Source organism: Chrysochloris asiatica, unplaced genomic scaffold, assembly GCF_000296735.1.
Source record: "Chrysochloris asiatica unplaced genomic scaffold, ChrAsi1.0 scaffold00092, whole genome shotgun sequence".
NCBI classification, from domain to species: domain Eukaryota; kingdom Metazoa; phylum Chordata; class Mammalia; order Afrosoricida; family Chrysochloridae; genus Chrysochloris; species Chrysochloris asiatica.
The window spans coordinates 10265641-10272854 of NW_006408610.1; the positions used below are offsets into that span (position 1 = coordinate 10265641).

The window sequence follows — 7214 nt, forward strand, 5'->3', positions numbered from 1 at the left end:
CCTTACCCGTCTCTGGCCACACGTCCAGCATAAACAGCCACCATCCGAGGAAGGCAGGGAGGGAGGAGATCGGCTGGGGACCCCATACGCAAGACGTTGCCAGCCCACCATGCAAGGTCGGTTTTAATGGCAAGGTTGGCAGTTCAAGCTAGCCAGCTGCTCCTCAGAAACCCTATACAGGGTCACTATGAATCGGAACTTACTTGACACAGGCCTAGGTTCCTCCTCTTTAAAGTGTCAAGATTGTATAACAAAGTCTCTAAGCCAATGCCTCACAAACTTCCCTGCGTGTACAGAGCACCAGGGAATCTAACTGAAATCCCATGGGGCAGGAGTGAGAGTCTGCATCTCCAACAAGCTCCCAAGGGGTACTGCAGCTGCAGCTGCTCCTGGCACCAAAGCCCAGACTCCTGCCTCAGCGCTGTGCAGCCACTGCCCTGCCCAGCATCCAGTTCATCACAGAAGAGGAGTTCCTCCAGGTGAGAGGATGGTATGAACACAAAGGCACCGGCATGAGAAGGCTGGGCAGGGAAGAGTTTAGCCTATAGTGGGGAGTCTGGTGGAGTGTCTGAGATCAGAGGGAGAAGGGGAGAATGAAGAGGGAGCAGTGGCAGATCCTGGCATCAGTTATAACCTGGCATTTAGTTAGTGCCTGCTGAGTGCCCCTAGGTTCGACAGCAAGCCCCTGTCTCATATAGGGTTGTGCTTATTTCCAGCAGGATGGAGCTCTTAGGGTTTGAATGAAAAGAGCATCAAACACCACTTGACACAAAGCACTTGCAATTCCTAGAAGCATGGTTAGTTTTGTCGTCAGTTGTTGTTGCGTTGCCTCCACCTCATGGTGAGCTTGTGTATATGAGAACACTGCCCAGTCTGGGCCATCTTCATGCCTGGTGGTGTGTTTGAGCCCACTGTCATGCCAATCCATCTCACTGAGAATTTCCCTGGTGTGACGCTGTAGGGTCAACACTGGACTTCGAACCACAGAGTCCGCAGTTCAAACCCACAGGCTGCTCCTTAGAAACCCTATACAAGGTCACTGTGAGTCGGAACCAACTCGAAGGCACTTAACAATAACATTGACCCTTTACTTTAGCAAACAGGACTTCTTCTAGCAATTGATCTTCCCACTACAACAAATGTCAATAGATTGACTTAACAGCCAATCATGGCTGACATGAAACAATGACAGGTAAATGACAATGTAGAACATTAATATACGATGTTATTTAAAAATTAGCGTGTCCGATATTCAGTCAAAAGGAAGGACGCTTCCCACTTATCATCTATAAATACTGCAATACAATATTCACAGACGATGATAAATTTCTTCTAGCTGAATGTATAAGATGATAAAAACAACGAGGAAACAATCACTATCTAAGATGAAAGTTCCAAAGAATTATCAATAACTGAATGGAAAATAAAGTAAAAAATATGATGCATAAAATGTTTTTCTTCTAAATACATTCCAAAGGAGCCCTGATAGCACAAGAGTTAAGCACTCAACCGTTAACTGCAAGGTTGGAGGTTTGATCCTACCCAGTGATTGCATAGTAGAAGAGACCTGGGGAACTGCTTCTATAAAGAGTACATCCAAGAAAACACAATGAGGCAGTTCTACGTGGTAACTTATGGGCTCACCACGAGTCTAAACGCCACAGTATCTAATAACAGCAGCATTCTTCAGTTCAGGTAGAATGTAACAGGAAGGAAAATCCTACTGGAAGACTAGCATTACAGATTAGCATATTACAGATTAGCATATTACAGATTAGCATATTACAGAAGAAGAAAGTGAGAACTGGAATAATGGAATTCTCCACTGCTTGTACATTTGCTGTAAAAATGCAGTTTTATTTCTTTAAAAATGGAAAAATGATTTTTAAATTGTAGGCACTGATAACAGTATACTCTGGTTGGTGGAATCCTGGTGTGGCACCACAGGATAATGCACTGAACTACAGGGTCAGTTTGAATCACAAGTTTGGCAATTCAAACTCACCAGTTGCTCCTCAGAAACCTTACACAGGGTCACTATGTGCAAGAACCGAGTCGATGGCACTTAACAACACCATGGTTGGTAAGGCAAAAGGTACACAAGTCTGAAGTAGGCAGAGTCACGTTGCACCCAAGCAAAGATGTCCACGTTTTCATTGCCAGAACCTGTGAACCTGTTAGGTTACATGGCAGAGGAGAATTAAGGTTGCTCATGGAATTAAAGTTAATAATTAGCTGACCTCAAACTAGGGAGATGATTCAGATTAATCTGATGGGTCCAAATAATCACAAAGGTTCTTAAAAGTGGAAGAGGAGACCCCAAATGTCTGTCAGCAGATGGTGGGTAAGTAAGCTGAGACATATCCATACAATGGAGTGCTGTTCTACCAAAGAAAGAAACAAAGCCGTGAGGGCTGAACAATACGGGTAAACCTTGAAAACATTGTGCTAAGTGAAGTAAATCAATCATAAAATGACAACTATTATAAGATCTGTGACGCTGTATGTTAACGCGTCAGACTACAGAGTCGTTTGAACTGCAAGGTCAGTGGTTCAAGCTCACCAGCTGCTCCTTGGAAGCCCTATACAGGGTCGCTATGGGTCAGAATCAACTCAACGGCACTTAACAACAACAACCATGTGAGATACCTAAAATAGGCAATTGTTTAGAGATCAGAATTTAGTCATGGTGGCCAGGGATGGCAGGGAGCAGGAAAGAGAAAAATCTCTGTTTAGGAAACAGTGTGTTTCTTCTGTTCTTGGTAAACTGGGCAACAGTTGGTCAATGGTTACTCAACAGGATTGATAAAATCGGTCTCACTGAATTGTACATGTGAAAAGTGTGGAGTTCAACAATGTAATCTAAATTTTTACAACAACAACAAAAAACTTTATTCTGGAATGACCCCAGGACCATCCAGATGGAAGAGCATGAGTTGAGCGTGAGATCCCTACCTAGAAAAGCAGCGACAGCAGAGGTGATGGCAGAGGTGGTAGTATGGAGAGACAGAGCAGCTGCGGACTCTAGGTCCATGGACTGAGTAAAACTGTCTGCCTAAGGCAGGAGATAGGGTTTGGGCAGTCATAGACCAGCTAAAAGGGCTTTGTAACATTTGTCCAAGCAGGCAGAGGCTAAGGGACCACATGGCTGAGAAGCCAAAGACAAGAGTGTAAGAATAAGGTATGTCTGCAGTATGGCAGACAAGAGGCGTTCCTGACTGGAGAACTGTTGTGTCCTTTCTGATCTGGAACTGTATCCCCGTTCACTTCCCTAACAAACCCCATAATCACTGTTTAGATATGATGACTGGTAAGCTCACTCCTTCATACAACCTCTACTCATCCAGCACACACAACAGAATCAAACAAGGCACAATGATGAGCCTCCTCCTGTGCACACATTCATCCTATCTTGAGTTCTTCACACCTGTAATTAGACAGCAACGTAAATCCGTCAGTCTTTGGGAGAGTTTTCCAGCTGGACCCATCTGCTGCGCTGTCCAGGAACATCTTCATTCTTGCTCTTGAGGTTCTTCCCCCCATTGCCCGTGTTGGGGGGTCCCTCTTTCCTGGATCTCATTTTTTCCTCTCAGTTTTCTCCCTCACCTTGGTGGTGCAGATCCTCCGTGGGAGAGCAATAACTTTCATGAAATGTACAGGTGTTAACTTGCTTATACCCTTCATAATGGACCAAGGGTTATAGAGTACCAAATTCTGGGTTGGAAAGTCCTTCCCAGATGTTGATACAATAAAGGTCCAAAGTAAAAAAAATAGTCTGTCCTGAGGAAAGAAAAAAAGGAAGGCAGAGGCAGAAGAGGAGAGTTAGAAGAGATGTGACTATGGAAGAAAGATGCAATGTTGTTGGTGTTGAAGATGGAGAAAGAGGGATGCTAGAAATTGGAGATCTCCCCTTGAGCCTCCAGAAAGGACACTGTCCTGCCAAGATCTTGATTTTTCCCAGTGATATCCATGCTGGATTTGTTATCTACTCAACTGTAAGATAATAAATATGTGTCATTTTATAACACCAAATGTGTGATGGTTTATTATAGTATCAACAGAAAATTATGAAGTTAGAATTGAACCAAAATCCAGAGTCATTCTAATCCTGTGTATTGTAACATATGCTTTGAATTTCTTACTAAGGAAATTTGATGATGTTCTGTGGAACAATTCAAAGACTGCATATGACATTTTCCAAATCTTCCAAACATGGAACATCTTGCTGAAACATAGCAAGTTTGACCTAAAACTACTCTCATTCACATAATAGAAATGCTGAATAAATACTATTAAACAATTAGATTTAATTTAGACAAATATCAGACGGCCAAGAAAAATTACTGAAATGCCAGAAGATCCTCAAATACAGAGCAAAACCCATTTTTGTTGGGAATTGAAATTTATTTAGAATCTCAGCTCTCTATGGATAATCAGCATGAAATTATGTATAATAATGTAAGCAAGGGCCTACAAAAAATTGTAGGTTTGGCTATTCCACTGTCAAAGAAATTAAAACATATATTGATTTTCATAAAATATGTATAGGATTTTCTGAAACCAAAGGAATCACAAGTGAGATATGAAACAAAAGCCTGATAAAACTAAATTTGTCAAAAGGAAGCAGAAGCGTCTGTAGACTATGATGGAGGAGAAGATTCACACACAAATCATCTTCAAATGAATTTCTATAGAGATTGTTTTCCAGCCAGTGGAGACTGAGGTATGAGTTTTTGTGTGTGTGGAGCTGCATTATTTTAATAATCAAATTAGATTTTCATTGTGAGGGTAGAGGTTGGTGCTAAAGAGGAATTCTAATGTGTTTTCTTTTACATTTGAATCAGATCAGATCATGGCTAAAGTTAACTACAGGCTGCTGCTAGAGAAGGCTAGGCTAGAAGTGGTATGAGACTTCTGGATCAGAAACTGAGAGAGGGACATCTTCTCATCTGTTTTCAGTGATTCATCCCCTTTATTCCGACACAGCATCAGGTCTTCATGGGTGTATGCATAGCTTTCCTGCTCCAGTGAACAGGTCTGTGAGTCCGGGGAAAGTGGCTGAAGTCCATGTTGTACATGGCAGGGACCATAATCCTCATGCTGTACAGCACAGGCCATCTGGGAACAGACATAGTAAGATGTTGTCAGTGGTAGTATCATGGATGAATGACGTTTGTGAATGAACAAAGAAGATGTTGGGGACCCAGATCTTCTTTACCAGCCTACCATCAAAGGTCATGCTCCTCTTGCTTGTGCTGGGGAAGGCCAGCCTGTCATCCTCCCAGTAATGGCACAGGTACAGGGTCATGGTCAAGTCTGTGTCCACCTCAGAGATGTTGTCCAGGCTCTCCACCTGCACGTCCATAGCCCCCGGCATAGCAGGGCCTCCAAAGGCGGGCCTCATGGTGAAATCATGGTTGTCCACTCTGAGAAGCAGCTGAGGTTTCCCTTTTCGCATTTTGGTTACATTGAGGTTCTTCTTATATAAGTGACTTGGCCTCGGCATGTCCGGCGGGCCTGTCCATCTCCTCCTCCTGGGCCTTCTTGAAGGATGACCTTTCCTTGGGGCAGAGGGGAACTCCACCCCTGGGAGGGACTAATTGGAGTTATGCAGGCACAACAGCTCAGAATAAGTTGTGTCTGCTCCTACCAGAGGCCTTTGCAATGGAATCTATCTTGAACTGAGGTATGATTTTGATTGAGCAAAATACTATTTTTTAAAAAACTGTTATTTTGAGTTTTTTTTTTTTTTTTAATATCAAAGGATTGAAAACTTGGAGGGAAAAACTGAAGAAGAACTATATGGCTCTAAATATTGCTTTGATAGTGATGAAGCAATATCAGTGATAGTGACCAATATATGAAATTATGGAATAAATTAATTCTACAAAATTAATAGAATATGCTATGTTCTATACTTATTCAGTGAGTGAATAAGAAAGACCGTAGAAGAATTGATGCCTTTGAGTTATGGTGTTGGAGGAGAATATTGAAAGTGCCATGGGCTGCCGAAAGAACCAACAGATCTATATTGGAAGAAGTGTAGCCAGAGTGCTCCTTGGAGGCCAGGATGGCCAATCTTCGTCTCTCATAGTTCAGACATATTGTCAGGAGGGACTATTTGCTGGAGAAGGATATCATGTTTGGTAAGATGGAGGGTCAGAGAAAAAGAGGAAGACCCCCAGTGAGATGGATTGGCAAAGTGGCAGCATCAAGGGGCTCAAGTGTGGCAACAATTGTGAGGTTGGCCCAGGATCAGGCAGTGTTTCGTTCTGCTGTGCATAAGGTTGCTATGAGTCGGTACCAACTTGATGGCACCTAACAACAACAACAAATACTTTTCTATCCTTGTCTGTCAGTCTGGTATACTGGGGTGGCTTCCATATTGCTACGATGATGGAAGCCACGTCACCGGTATTTCAAATACCAGTAGGACATGTGTGGTGGACAGGTTTCAGTGGCGCGTCCACATTGAGACAGACAAGGAAGAAGGAATAGGCGGTCAACTTCTGAAGGATTAGAAAACCTTATGAATAGCGCTGGAACATTGTCTGATACAGTGCTTGAAGATGACATCCTTAGATTAGAAGGCGCTCCAAATTTATGCCCATTCTAAAGAAAGGTAATCCAATAAGATGCAGAAATTACTGAACATATTAATATCACATGCAAGTAAATTTTGGTTGAAAATCATTCAAAAACAGTTGCAGCAATACTTAAATAGGGAACTGCCAGAAATTGAAGTCAGATTCAGAAGAGGATGTGGAACGAGGGATATTTCAGATGGATCTTGGCTGAAGACAGAGAATACCAGAGAGATATTTATTTGTACTTTTTTGACTATGCAAATGCATTCAATGATGTGGATCATAACAAACTATGGAGAACATAGCTAAAAATGTGAATTCCAGAACACTTTATTGTGTTCACGTGGAACTTATACCTAGACTAAGAGGCAGCCGTTTAAATAGAACAAAGGGGCTAACTACTTCATGGTTTAAAATTAGGAGAAGTGTGTGTCATGGTTGTATCCTTTCACCATACTTATTCAATCTGTATGCTAAACAAAGACTTCGAGAAGGTGGACTCTATAAAGAAGAACTCAGCATCAGGATAGGAGAAGGCTCATTAACAACCTGTGATATGCAGATGATACAACCTTGCTTGCTGAAAGCAAAGAGGACTTGAAATATTTACGGGTGAAAATCAAAGAC

The 7214-nt window shown here is 42.3% G+C and overlaps 1 pseudogene; it reads right to left on the reverse strand.

The window, feature by feature from the left end:
* Positions 1–4866: 4866 nt before the first annotated feature.
* LOC102835829 lies at positions 4867–5404 on the reverse strand (annotated as a pseudogene).
* Positions 5405–7214: the final 1810 nt, after the last annotated feature.